The sequence below is a fragment of the Orcinus orca genome, chromosome 6 (genome assembly GCF_937001465.1).
Source record: "Orcinus orca chromosome 6, mOrcOrc1.1, whole genome shotgun sequence".
Classification (NCBI taxonomy): domain Eukaryota; kingdom Metazoa; phylum Chordata; class Mammalia; order Artiodactyla; family Delphinidae; genus Orcinus; species Orcinus orca.
In genome coordinates this window covers 90,278,069-90,292,348 of record NC_064564.1, presented here as the reverse complement: position 1 = coordinate 90,292,348, position 14,280 = coordinate 90,278,069, and the positions used below count along the sequence as shown (strand labels likewise).

The following is a 14,280-nucleotide window of genomic DNA, read 5'->3' as shown; positions in this document are numbered from 1 at the left end:
GTCGCTTCAACCTGGCGCAGTGGACCACAAGACCCAACCGGGCGGAAGTGACGCACTTCCAGGGCGCCCCGGCACAGAAGTAAGCGCCGTCTCTTTAGCAACGCTTGGGGACCCGGCGGCAGCTCAGATCTCCAGGTGTCCCGAGGCCTCGCTGACGCCGGAGAGGGTGCCCCTGCTTTTTTCCGTTTGTTGGCCATTGCTACTAAGACCTGCTTTTTCTACTGAGACGAAGTGCCTGTTAAAGTGCCTATTTTTTTGTTGCCTATTATTGGTTCTACCGAGTCTCAATTGGTTCTCCTTAGACTGCCGATTGGCTGATGGCCCCGTCAATCTCCAGGGGAAAGAACTAGTTTTCAGACACCTGGGGAAAGTATTACTTCTAGCCCCTTCTTGCTGAAATGAAGGGTTCTGGAGAAAACCCAAGAGATTAGGTAGGTTTCGGAGCTTGTAGACTTTTCTTACAGGGAAATGTATAAAAGCTCTGTCTACACATAAGAGTCACTCGGGGAGTTCTGTACCCTCTAGGATAGGGCCTGAGCATCCACACTTTTTAAAAAAGCATTTCCCCAGCCCTCCCGCACCCGCACAAGATTCTAATGTGCAAACGGGATTGACAGTTGCTTTTGTGCTTCTTTTGAAGCAGAAATTGAGCAGGGAAAAGATAAACGTAAATCAATAAGTAGTTTCTGATCTCAACATTAGCCTATTTTAAGCTAATTAAGCATTGATTTTTATAGTTAATAACAAACTGCTATTTCCCGCTCAATTAAACTAAATGTGTTTTAATGATAGGAAGGTAATCAATCTAATGTATTGATAAAAAGCTGTATGCCTCGCAGAGCTATGAAAAACTACCTAATAACGTCGGAACGTAAACAATGGGATACAAGTGTTCACTGTTCCTGGTACTATCACACTTTGCCTAGCCTAGAAAGAAGTAACCGGCTCCAAATGGACTTTACGTTTTGTTAGGTGAAGCAGAAGCCTGAGAACCGTGTTTGGGGACCCACCACGGAAAAGCATTGTATGAAATAATGACACTCTCTGACTTCCCTCCTTTGGCTGCTCTGCTCTGCTCTCGGCAGCCCTTGCATCCACAGAGCCACTGAATGGCAAGCAATGATTCTAGCCCCAACGTTTGTAAACTTGAGGTTCACAGGCTGTATGTGGCCAACAGGTATGCTTTGCTTATTTTGGACGGTATCGGCTGCCTTCTATGGTTAAAAACAAAAACTGACTTAGTTGCCAACATTTAAAATAAGATATTTTACATAAAAATCCAGATTACCAACTTCTCTTGAAAACGTTGAAGATCTAGTAACACTGGGTTTATATTCTTGCATGGCCACATTGCCTAGAATTGGGTTGATCTTTTATTCCTGTTTGCTGTGATCACCACTATTCATTATCGATTCCCTGACACTAGTTGAATTTCATTTGAACATTATCACCTGTGTGTTGTATTGTGCTAAGTCAATCCCTGATACTAAGTGAACGTTGTTGATTGCCTACTCAGCATCCATTTCCCCTCTCACCTTCTTAATAGAACACAACCAGGATTTTATTCATATGATTAGTTATATCCATTTAGACCCCTTCATTCTATATGTCTTGAAAGAAGCTGACTTCACTTCCATCTCCAAGGATTGTCTTAATTTAAATAGTAAGTCCCATTCCCCAAGCCAAAGTCCTAGTCTAAACAGTGGATAGTTTAATCAGGGTGAATTGCTTGGAATACTAAGGCTGAAGCAGTTTACTTATCTTCTGAATTTCTTGTGAGGCCTGAAACTGTTGGAGCCTTCTTGCTACCCAGCTTGATAATGAAACCAACACAGAGATGAAAGTGAATCTCAGGGATGTTAAATAACAAAACTCTGAGTAAATATTAAAGATCTAATTAGCTTATTGAATGATTCATGAATTGGGCAGCATCCCACTTAGCAAGTAGAGGGGAGCTCTGAAAGGCTATAGAAAGGGAGAGGTTTTTAAAGGTAAGACAAGGAAGGCAAAAACAAAACAAAACATAAAGATTATTTCAGGCTTAGATAATCGATCTATATGGGATGAAGGGGATCTATGTGCCAGGTTACCTCATCTTCCTTTTGGAGGATGGAAAGGATTACCTCCTCCATGGTACTGACTGGAAAATTCCACACTGACCAGTTAGGATTACATTCTTGGAGAAGGTTGTAACTGCAGTAAGGTCAGGTATTAAGTGTTCCTTTTAGCACAGGTGACTCCATCTTGGGCCTGTTATTTCTTTTTTAACAGGGAATAGGCACCAGATCAACTCAGCTAGGACACCCCTACTCCACCCACACTTCAGAGTGCTGGAGAAGATATTGAGAAGAAAGCAGACCTTTGTAGAACCTTTCAATTCTCACCATGTAGATAACCAGATTCTCCAGCTACTGGTGAGATCTATCTTTTCCAAAAGCCACAGTCATCTGACACCTTCCCAATAGCCTGTCCTGATCCAAAGAGATAGCATAACCCTAGAGATTTGGGAAAATGGAATAGAAGAAATGGAGGATGGCAGAGACCTCTTTCATTGACCATGCTTCCAGTTTCTGATCAGCTACCACATGTTCATGATCGTAATCAAGAGAAAAAAAGAATAACCCTGGAAAAATAATTTTGGCCCTTACTACTAAATGGCAGAACGTTTGCTGTGCTATAAGAATACTTGCTATTTTATACCACTTGTCTTCGAAAGTTCTAATTGCTTGTATCAACAACATTATAATTTAAGTAATATGGTAATAGTCCTTTTTTTAAAGGAGCAAACAGAGTCATAACGATTGCAAGTGATTTTTCCTAGTTGATGAATATTTCTCAAAGGACCCAAGTCTTAGACTTGCTGCCTGTCTTCGTTAAATATACAGTTCTGCACCAGGTGGCAGCAGGCAACATGCTTCCACCCCCAGTTCCTCTTGTAAAACTTTGCTTGCAGAGAGTACTGTACTTACATCAGGGTGGGGGTACAGAGCATAATTACAAAGGTGAGTTTTGGAATTTTCATTTCCAGCAGCACAGTATTTGTCACACTGGGCAAATATGAACTTAGGTTTTCATGGCCTGGAAGGGCAAGGTGGGGCAGGAGACAAAGCCCAGGAACTATCAAGGTTGGGTGCCTATTACAGGCCCCTCCCCAAAAGAGTAAACTAGATATAACTCTTCTAACATCCAAGGGACTGAAAGAAAATTGTCTGTCTCAAACCTTCATATAAAGATTTTTGTTGATTGATCAGGAATTCCAGAAGGCACTCAGAATTTCAAAGAATGCAGAGGGGTGAAGGAAGGATACAAAAAGGCCATGGGCAAAGCCAGATAGGAACAAGAGATTGTTCCTTATCAGAGTCTTCAGGAAATAGACTCTAAGATGGAGATTTGTGTGTGCAAGAGGTTTAATACCTAAGGGAAGTAAAGGAAGCAGGACTGGGGAGAAGGAGAAGTTGGACTGTGTTGCTTTCACAACAAAGGCCTCTACTGGTAGGATGGGTAGCTCTAGAACTGGGAAAGCCTTTCAGAGTTGCCCTGAATTGAGGCAAGGAGGCCAGGGTTTTATACCCCTACATCAGTCAGTCATCGGATGTGGATATTGGGTGGCCTGGGGAAGGGGGCAGGAGCTTGAACGAGGTGGCTTCCTTCAGCCAAGGGCAAACTCTGGAGGGGAACTCAACTCACTGCTGTCAACGTCCAACATTCCCAGCAGCTGGGGAAAATGAGTTCTTCAGTTCTAAAGAAGGGTGGCGAAGATGTTGGCAGCACACCATGGCATCCACTGGTTGAGCAAAGGATGGGGTAATCAGTGCTGGAGGTCCTAGAGCTATGAGAGTTGAAAGAATGTCACTTTAGTCTTCTAAGAGACACAGAGGTTGGGGTCTCCCACTTGACTTCTGCAAGTCTTTCTGCAAAAGAAAGTGTGGTGTCTTTGCTGAAAAGTGGTCTAACTCCTAGCATATAGGTACTTCCTTGATCCCAGCAGATGATGCTTTGTGTGGAGATTATTATATTTTACTCTGAAATTATGGCTCTGTTTTTATTCCTGCAGAGATAAAAATGGAAGAAGAGCGCATTTCCCAACACTTCCAATAACCCAGTGCTATGGACTGAATTGTGCACCCCTCAAACTCCTAGTGTGATGGTATGTGTTCCCCAGTGTGATGGTATTTGGAGATGGGGCCTACGGCAGGAGCAGGGAATCAAAACCATCTGTAAACTTTACAAACAAAATTCCATTGAGATTTTGATATAATGCATTACATTTATAGACTAATTTAGGGAGAAATGAACATTTTCTAGTATTTATTCTTTTCAACCAGGAACATATCATATCTCTCCATTTTCTCAAGTCTTCCTTTATGTTTCAGTAAAATTTCATGGTTTTCTTCTTATAACTCTTTCACATTACTTATTAGGTTTATATCTAGGTAGTCCATAGGCTTTGCTACTATTGAGAATAAGACTTTTTAAATTATATTTTCCGATTGTTTATAAGTGCTGTATAGGACAGTGCTATATTATATATGTATACGTGTGTGTGCGTATGCATATATATATATATATATACACACACACATATATATATACGTATATATAGCTTTTGACTTATTATCTTACAAAACTCTCTTGTTGATTCTCTTGGATTCCTTTTCCTTTTTTTGGGTGGAGAACAGCCATATAATCTGCAAATAATAATAGTTGTCTTACTTCCTTTTCAATATGTATACTCCTTTTATCCCTTTTCTTATCTCATTATGTTTTGAAGAGAATGATGATACTGAAGATTCCCTCCCTCATGTTTTTTTTCCCCACCACATATATTTTCCCACCATGTTTGTTTTCAGTCCATGCCAATCACCTTATATACTGTCTTTCAGAAGTTGACAGCTGAATTTGCTTGTGTGACGTGACCCTCATTTATTAATCAACATGCCCCATCTGGGTCACCCATCTAAATCATATCTGTCTTTTAAGGCCCAATTCAAATCTCTATTCCTTTGATTAAGACTTTCCAGATCATGTCCCAGACTCTTGCTGCCGAAACTCACCAACTCTGACAATGAAGGTAGTGTTAAAACTTGAAATGCAATGCAAGAAGGAGGCATCCCCTAAGGAAGGCTGGCTGGTTAGCATAAAGATATCTCTCCAGGTGGTATGTAGGTGAAGTCACCTTATTTCCTATTCTGGGGCAAACACAAAACTGATTAGAGTTTTAGGACCCCCAAAGGTGATCAGGGAGTAAAGAAAACACTCATCCAAACTTCTATGTAATGTTCTAACAAAAATGTCCTTTTGTTAATTATTTCAACAAGACAAGAATTTTCATTCTCTGGCTATTAATTTCTCTTCTTGTAGCTGGTGTGTGCTTGAAGCCACATTTATAGATAATCAGAAGGCTACTTTGTGAACCTGGAATGAAAACAAGCAGGATTAGATGTATTATTTTTACAGTACATATCAAGAATGGTTGGCTAAATAATGATACAGCTTCACAATGGAAAACATATCTAAATTTATAGTGCTAATATGAAACACCATGACAATATGAATAGTATGCTCTCATTTTCATGAAAAAAAATTAAACCATATTTATAATTAAAATTTACTAAAAGAGTAGAACTTAAATGTTCTCACCAGCCCCCAAAAAATTTTTTTTATAACGCAATAATCATTATCCCAGCCCAGGGTAATTGTGCTTGCTTGTTCAGTTCAACCCCTCTAAGCACAAATTTGGGGCAGTCAGGTTTCCAGGCACAACTCCCCGTCCCCGCCCTTGGAGTGTATAGGAGGCTCAAGAGAACCCACATGGACAGAGGTCAGGCATCTTCCCCAAAGCACAGTCAAGAGTTATGAGATGGATCGTTGAACTCCAAAGAGTCTGTATCATACCATATTCACATTTTGGGTAGGATCTTAATTTCAGCAAAACAACATCATGTGTCACATCAAATGTTGCTCAGGTGAAGCTTATTTGACTTTATTTATATTGAATTTGTAAACATGTTTTGGTTTTATACCTTAAGCATAAGGCATTTATACCAAGATTACGTTGATATATTTTTACCAAACATTATAATAAAAATAATTTATGTAAGCATTAGGTGGTCCATGAGAAGCTTATTTTCCTTTAGACAGGAATCTGTACATCACTTAAGTTTGAAAAATACTATTTATTATTTAATTGTATATATACGTCTTGTGTGGTTCATGATTATTACTTATTTCTAGTCTTTTTCATTATCTTTTAAATGATTCTGAGATCAATAAAGGAGAATTGATACCAATATAACTGGCATAGTATATCAATTTAAATATTCATTGATTCTAACAAACTACATGTATTAAGATGTTACTCACATTCATTTGGATATATTCAGTTACGAATTTCTGGGGCTTGAAGTCATGTGGCCAAACTTAGCTGAAAGGAGATCTTATAGTAGTATTATCAATATATGGCCAGGACCCCATGGATGTTTAGAATCTTGCCTTATTGGCACTCCTTCTCCACCTCAGAGGAAGAATAAGGCTGACAACACTGATGACTAACTCCGTTACAGTTACTCCAGAGTTGTGAAGTTAGCTAAGACTCCCTCCAGCATCCCAGCTCTTGTAAAGTCCTCAAAGCTGTGTTCCTACTCCCGTCACCTCCGTGATACCTCAGCCAACTCTCTTCTCTCTTCTCCTTCTCAGAACATCAGGAAACACTCTGACCTTGTACATGCACATACTGACTATAGTGAATTTAAGCTGATGTGTTACCTGTCACAAGTGACTCATTCACATTTGCAGTTTGCTTGATCTTTACTGTGGGATGATGATAATATTTCCTGTTGGAGACATTTATAAAGCAGTAGACACATGATCTTATTTGGAGCAGGTGGGAGAGAGTTCAGATGACATCCCTTCCCTATTCTTCCTCCCAAGCATAGTCTGGTAGGTAACCTTTCCCCTTCATATGGATTAAGCTGTTATGCCTTACTTATTGAACTAAAACCTCTGTGAACAAAGAAAGAACAAAGGGTGTCACTTATCATCCAGTTATACAAAGGGTTAAGTCAAAACCCACTGCAGTTGCCCAACAACAGTGCACCCTGAAGGGAATCAAGATGGAAAAACAGGATGAAGCATTTTGTGCTTTGGAATGGGTCCCTAGATCGTTAAGTTAAGATAGTTAAGATAGTTAAGATACGTATCTGAGGAAGAATTTCAAGCATCCCGGGTTCTTGCATCTTCCCATACACAGAAAAGCACTAAATTCATTAACTTGAGATATCTTTTCTTTGTGATTAGCAGTAATCTTTTACAAAGATATGTGCTTGACTACATGTATTTCCTAGCCCCCAAAATTTATATATATGCTGGCTCCTCCCCTACCTCTTTGGAGCCGTTCCTCAGAGCTGCTGCCCAGCCTCTCATCCTCAGCAAGTTCCCTCAGTAAAACTGAAACAACTTGTAGATTGTCTGTTTTTCTTTCAGTGGACAGTTCGGGTGACCATGAAGGGAACTGAGCAGATTCTCTTCTTCAGCTGAGCTCTATGAGGATCCAGAGCCTTGGTACCAGCAAGGGCCCCTTGTACCCATCTACCTCCTCAGGGAGTCCAGACACCTGGGTATATCTCTCCTGGGTCTCAGACCTCCCATATTGGTTGATAATCCTGAGTTTTATCTGGTGGTTGATAAACTCCTTGCTGTAAGGAGTAGGGTTTCCTTGAACTTTAGGCTGTTCAGGAAAGAGGTACCCTCTTTGGTTTGTTGACCAGTGAGAGAATTCTCTTTGGTCTCTGCCATCTGAAAGGTATGCATATGGTGTACATTTGGCAGCCAATCAAATACACTGGGGTTCCAGACAGTCTCTTTGGCCATGCCAGCTCTCAGGAAAATTTGTCATAAGGGGTCCCAGTCCACAAGGGACCCTTTGTCATTTCAGTCTTCATTGCATCCACCTGTACAACAAAGACCTTTTACTTTCCAGACTTTTTTTGAAGGGGAGTAAACTTTCTAGATCTTGTAAGGGCTACATCCTTTGCACTCTCTTGTGGGGACACCTCTTGTGTGTTGTTGATCTGAGTTGCTATTAAGATCCTCTAGATGAGGGATGCTTTAAATTGTAATAAACTTCTAAACTGGAAAATTTTTAGAGAGCTCTCATCATAAATAACTGTTTATTGGTACCTATGTTAAGACCAAATTAAAAGGTGGATACAAAGACAAAATGGCTAACCTTAGGAACTCCCTTATTTTAAACAAACAAAATGGTTTGGGAAGACTTATTGAAATTGTGATCTCACCTTCCCCTCAATGGGTCTTACATATGTTAATAAAAAGATTAAGTTAATGCTAATTAGGTTAGTTAACAAGGGAATAAAAAGCTGAGAGGAAAGTCAAGAGACTCTTCCCAACAAGGTGGAAAATTTTAAAAGGACTTGTCCCAGCAGAATGGAAGTCTTTAGATGGCCATTAAGAAGTTGATGGGATTAAAACAAAGGTTGGAATACAGCACTGCCTAAAGTTGGATGAGCCAAAAGGACCCCCTTTGGTCCTCCAACATTAAAGGGCCCCAAACAATTGATGAAATAAAATTCTTATTTTCTGGCAAGACAAGAAAAAATTAAACAAAGAATTTTTCTTTGCCCATTTGGGCCTCCTTCCCCTTTAGTGTGTGTTGTGCATCTGCTTTAACCAGACTTCCTGAGGAGATAACATTTCTTCTTAATTTCATCAAAGCTCACAATTCTTTAGGAGATAATTTTCCTTCTTAATCTTGTAAAGGGCTTGATGACCCATGACCCACTCCTTGCTTTGTACTTTCTTTCGATCTGGATTGTGTAAACTGTCAATAATACATCATTTAATGTACAACCCTCTGTCTCAAACACTTATGTAACTATGCTTTGAGCTTTCTGAGAACTGTTCTCAGGTTATAATCACCAATTTGGCTTGAATAAAATTTTCCATTTATTTTCTTAGATCAACTGATTAATTTTGTCGTTGTTGTTGATACAAGTCTACTGTTTCACTTTAGAAAAATTTAAAATGCTGGAAGATAAAATTACACTGAGAAACCTGACCAGCAATTGCTTGGGGCAACAGTTAGGCCAATTAATGAAGTTAAAGATTGACAAATAGGCCTGGGTCCCTTGGCTCCACCCCTCACCAGAGACCGCAGAGCCTTTACACGCAGGCCCAGCGGCCGTGGCTCACGGGCGCAGCCGCTCCGCGGCATGTGGGATCTTCCGGGACCGGGGCACGAACCCGTGTCCCCTGCATCAGCAGGCGGACTCTCAACCACTGCGCCACCAGGGAAGCCCCCCAGAGCCTTTTTATAGAATAGATTCCTTTTTATAGAATAGATTCCTTTTTATAGGAATAGATTCCTTTTTATAGGAATATATATTCCTTTTTATAGGAATAGATAAAATTGCCAGGGGATGAAAAAGTTTCCGGGGCTCCTTGTGAGACCAAGACTTTGTTAATGGGGTCCTAATGGATGCTAAGGTTAAGGGGGTAAGAGTTAATAGAATTGAGATGAAGTTTATAAGAAAGTTGGTTTATTTGAATGGTTTTATATAAGACGGGTGCACCTCTTTTGGTTGATTATATTGTGGAGATAGACATTATGTCTCAACTGTTGAATGCTCTCCCCACCTGCTATGATAAAACAGGGCATATAAATCTGCCCCCCAGGCAATGTTAATTTAACATAATAAAGGGGAACCAGTAGGGTTACTGGAGCCCACACAGTATGAGGTAAAAACTGGGGCTAATATTCAGGGCTAATAAAAACAGTAATGGAGACTCTTTTGCCTCTAGGGTTAATTGGTCTGGGTTTGACTTGTGTCCCTTGGAAGAGGGCCTTTGTTGAATGCCTTGTGCAAACTTTTGAAAGCATGATACATTGAACCTTAGAGTTCCAGAACATGGAACTCTTTTGATTTCCAGTTTAGTGGGAAATCTTCTCATGGATATAAGGAAGCAAAAATTTTTTAAATATAGTTGTGTAATAGGGAAGAACCTTTGTAATCTATTACAAGTTAATCACTAAAGGGATGTTGCCTATAAGTTAAATTATACATAATGGAACATCTCTGGGAACCCTGCTTCCCAGGTAATGAGCATTAAGCTAAAATACCTTTGTTTAGTTCACAGGAAACATCCTGACCAGGCCCACCTGTGAATGACTGCAGGAAGGAAGAAATTAACACATCCCCTCTGGAAGCTGTTTGACTTTACTGCCTCCCCTTTTAGTGTAAAAGAAGCCTGAATTCTAATTATGGCAAGATGGTTCTTTGGGACATGAGTCTACCATCTTCTTAGTCTACCAGTTTTCCAAATAATGTTGCTATTCTTTGCCCGAACATCTCGTCTCTCAACTGATTGGTCTGTCATGTGGTGAGCAGTATGAGCTTGGACTCGGTAAGATTTGGGCAAGTCAATCTTTTGATATCGTTTAGGCAGCACCCCAGTTCTTTGGGAAATTGAAAGCAACTGTCTTTGTCTTGCAAGTATTTGCAAGATCAGAAATATAAACACAGCCCAAAATGGCCTGAGACTGAGCCTAGTTAACTCAATCAGGTAGAACCTGAAATCTAAAGGGAGGAAAAAAAGGAGGGAAAGAAGCCTTTTTAAAAGTAAAAACTACTGGCACCCAGACATATTGTAATTATTCCATTTGTATGAAATATCCAGAATAGGCATATCCATAGAAAGCTCATTAGCAGTTGCCAGGGACTGAGTGGGAAATGGAAAGCAATTGCTAATGGATACAGGGTTTCTTCTTGGGGTGATAGAACTAGTGGTGATGATTGTACACCTCTGTGAAAAACCACTGAAATGTACACTTTAAAAGGGTGAATTTTATGGCATGTGAGTTATATCTCAATAAAAATTACAGCATTCATGAGAAAAAAGATGTTTTGTGTATATATATATATATATATATATATATATATATATTTACAATGGAATACTACTCAGCTATAAAAAGATGAGATCTTGCCATTTGCTATGACATGGATAGACCTTGAGGATATTAGGCTAAGTGAAATAAATCAGACAGAGAACAACAAATACCGTATGATTTCACTCATATGTGGAATATTTAAAAAGTAATATAAAACCAAACCAAACAAAAACAAACTCATAGATAACGAGGCCAAAGTACTGGTCACCAGAGGGAGAGTGAAATGGGTAAAGGGGACCAACTGTATGGTGATGGATGGAAAGAAAACTTTTGGTGGTAGGTGCACTGTAAGTGTATACAAAAGTTGAAACATAATGTTGTACACATAAAACTTCTATTATGTTATAAACCAATGTTCAATTTTAAAAAATCTTTCTGAGGTCTTTAAAAAAATAAATTATGTTTGATGACATGTCTATGTAGTTTCTCCAAATCTTTTTGGTAATTTAAAACTTTAGAGTATTTCTAAAGTAAGCTAAATGATGGAAGTTTATTGAATATCCAGATCATTTCCAAATAAGATAGAATAATTAATTGTTGAGCATGTCTAAGTTAAGCATAGTTAATTAATTGTTGAGCATGTCTAAGTTTAACTACTTTTATCTTCTTATAAGATTAAGAAGCCAAAGATGTTTGGGTTTATCCCATACATCTTGTACCACATTAAGGAGAGAAATTATGCTATGAGAAAATCTGTGTTTCTAGAGGTTGTGGAGTATGTTCATAAGTTTTCCAATCAGGAAATGCTAGTATGACAGTTCACAATTGCTTGCTTCTTGGTTTTCTCTAGAGATTAAGGGTTTTAAGAATACAATTAATACATATAATTGGGACTACTAAAATTAATAAGGAAAACATCTTCATATGCAACAGAAAAAAAGAGTTTAAGGATCGTAAATGCATTTTCTTAAGGGAAAAGAAAGTAATTTTGTCCTAAGAGAAGTTAAAAAATAGAGAAAAGGGGAAAGCATGGGACAAAATCTGAAGGTAAAAAAGGAAGTTACAGGTTTGTGGAACAGAATCCCTGAGAAAAGAGTTTTGTATGTGATCAGGACTGGCTAACACTGGAATAAATTTAATTGAGTGAATAAGTTTTAATATTAAAAGTAAGCTGGTACAAAAGTAGAGTCTGGTTTTCTCTCTGTTAATAGGACAAAGTTTTCTTGCAGTATTGATCTGCTTTTGATAATAGATTGTAAAGTTTCTTTACCTTTTAAGTTCCCTTTCATAACTTTCTGTAGTTTACCTTTGAAATCTTTTAGTGTCACTTTGGTTAAATAATTAACTGAGTATTGTTTCACAGTGACTGTGATTCTGTTTGACCAAGTGTTTCCAAGTGTTTTAAAACCTTTTGATATCTTTGACAAACCCCCCAAATCAATTCTGAATGAAGTCCTTTTGACCTCTAGCTAACTTTGGGGTGTTTCAGAGGTTCCCTGAAACATCTCAAAGAGAGGTATTAAACTAATGAGGCTTATTTTGGTATGTTGAATTATGTCGGAAGCATTGTCAAATGAGTGATGATAAATTTTCTTAGATTATATTGTATGGGCAAATATTATTAATATAAATGTTCTAGAAGTTATATGAAATTCCTAAAAATCAGATATGTGTTGGTATGTTGTCAGTCATAATTCTGGTTATTATCTTAAAATTTTGTATGTCACAGAAATATCAAAATTTCCTTTTCAATTGCGTTGTAGTCGTCTTTAACCATGCCATTCAAAGTCTTTTGTCATTTACAGACAGTTATTGTTTTACTCTGATGTCTTTACAAAGATGAAACTCTTCAAGAAGATTAATAAAAAGGACTTTTTGACAAGAGCAGGTTTCTGATAACTTTTAGATAATACCACTGAACTGGGTAAGAAATTCCAGAACACTAATAGAAAAACTTTATGACTTCATAAACTGTTAACGGAAATCATGATCAACAAGAATTAGTTACAAAGGGCTGAATGATCATTTTTATGACTTTCTGTCTGAAATACTACTGTCTTTTAATCTTCCTTTTCCAGATATAAGGAAAATTCCCCGCTTAAGCTAACTATAACTTGGAGCAGTTTGGTAAATTACACCTTTGTAAGCAGAATTGAAACATTTGTCTTTTTCTCTGTAACATCTCTCCAGAATTTGAAATTATTAGTGAGTATACTTATTTTTATGGCAGTATAGTTATTTGCATAAGTTCAATAAAAATGTGTTCTTCTTATAACAGGACACAAATGGGAACATTGGTTATATTACCAAGGCTTTGACTGGAATGTCATGTTTGAGAATTACATAGAATCAGATATAACCAGACAGCTTTAAAGAACTAAGATGGACTTTATGGAGCCATTTCCTTAGGAAAAAAACAGTCTGATACCTTGCTTACAGAGTTCCCAGCAACCTTACCAGGTGACTAAGAAAGGTCACTTCCTGGCAGGTGTAAGAACCTAAAGATATTTTGGGGGCCTTGAGAAGAAAGGAATTCACCCAACTCTATAAGTATTACAGTCAAATCTCATGGTGAGTCCTTGGAATGACGTTCCTGGCTTCAGGAGTCTTTCAACAGTCAATCTGAGATTCCTTATAAAAAGTTCTATTGAAGTAAATTTACAGAAGCCTACATGATCAATTGCCATTCTTGTTACACTTATGTAAATAATCAGGTCAAACTTACTGAAACCAAACTTATTTTGCAAATAAATTAGTCTTAATTTGTCTATGTTTGGTGGGAATTAAAGTAATTTTAGAGAAAAAAGTATGTTTTAGTGGATATTAAGGTCTAGTGCTGTAATTGTATTTCAGGTTAGGTAATTACAGCCTAAACTCACTTCCTAGATGGCTCCTTATCGCTGTATTGCATTATAGCAAAGTTTAACTGAATTATTAAAAGGACATTATAGGTCTGTTTCTGAAGTTTATCAAAGAGAGAAATACCTTTGGATGAAGATCAGATACCCCATAACCTACAACCAGAAGATTATATATACTGGAAAAGACATCATTTAAAGGACTCTCTCCAGCATAGATGGGAAGGCCCTTATCATGTATTCTTTTTTTTTTTTTTTTTTTTTTTTTGCGGTACGTGGGCCTCTCACTGTTGTGGCCTCTTCTGTTGTGGAGCACAGGCTTCGGACGCGCAGGCCCAGTTGCCATGGCTCACGGGCCTAGCTGCTCCGTGGCACGTGGGATCTTCCCGAACCGGGGCACAAACCCGTGTCCCACTGCATCGGCAGGCGGACTCTCAACCACTGCGCCACCAGGGAAGCCCTCCCCTTCCCTTTTCATCTGTGAATGAGAAGGACATGCCTTGGGCATCCTAGTCC

General features: G+C 38.6%; 1 long non-coding RNA gene across 2 annotated transcripts; it reads left to right on the top strand.

Annotated features, from left to right (window-relative positions):
- The first annotated feature begins 75 nt into the window (after positions 1-75).
- LOC117201911 (uncharacterized) lies at positions 76-12,780 on the top strand. Of its 2 annotated transcripts, XR_004484054.2 has the most exons (4): positions 76-431; positions 973-1,177; positions 4,055-4,147; positions 10,146-12,780. It is a non-coding gene; the product is annotated as an uncharacterized LOC117201911 (long non-coding RNA). The 2 variants fall into 2 exon arrangements; XR_004484055.2 differs by lacking the exon at positions 973-1,177.
- The last annotated feature ends 1,500 nt before the right edge of the window (positions 12,781-14,280 follow it).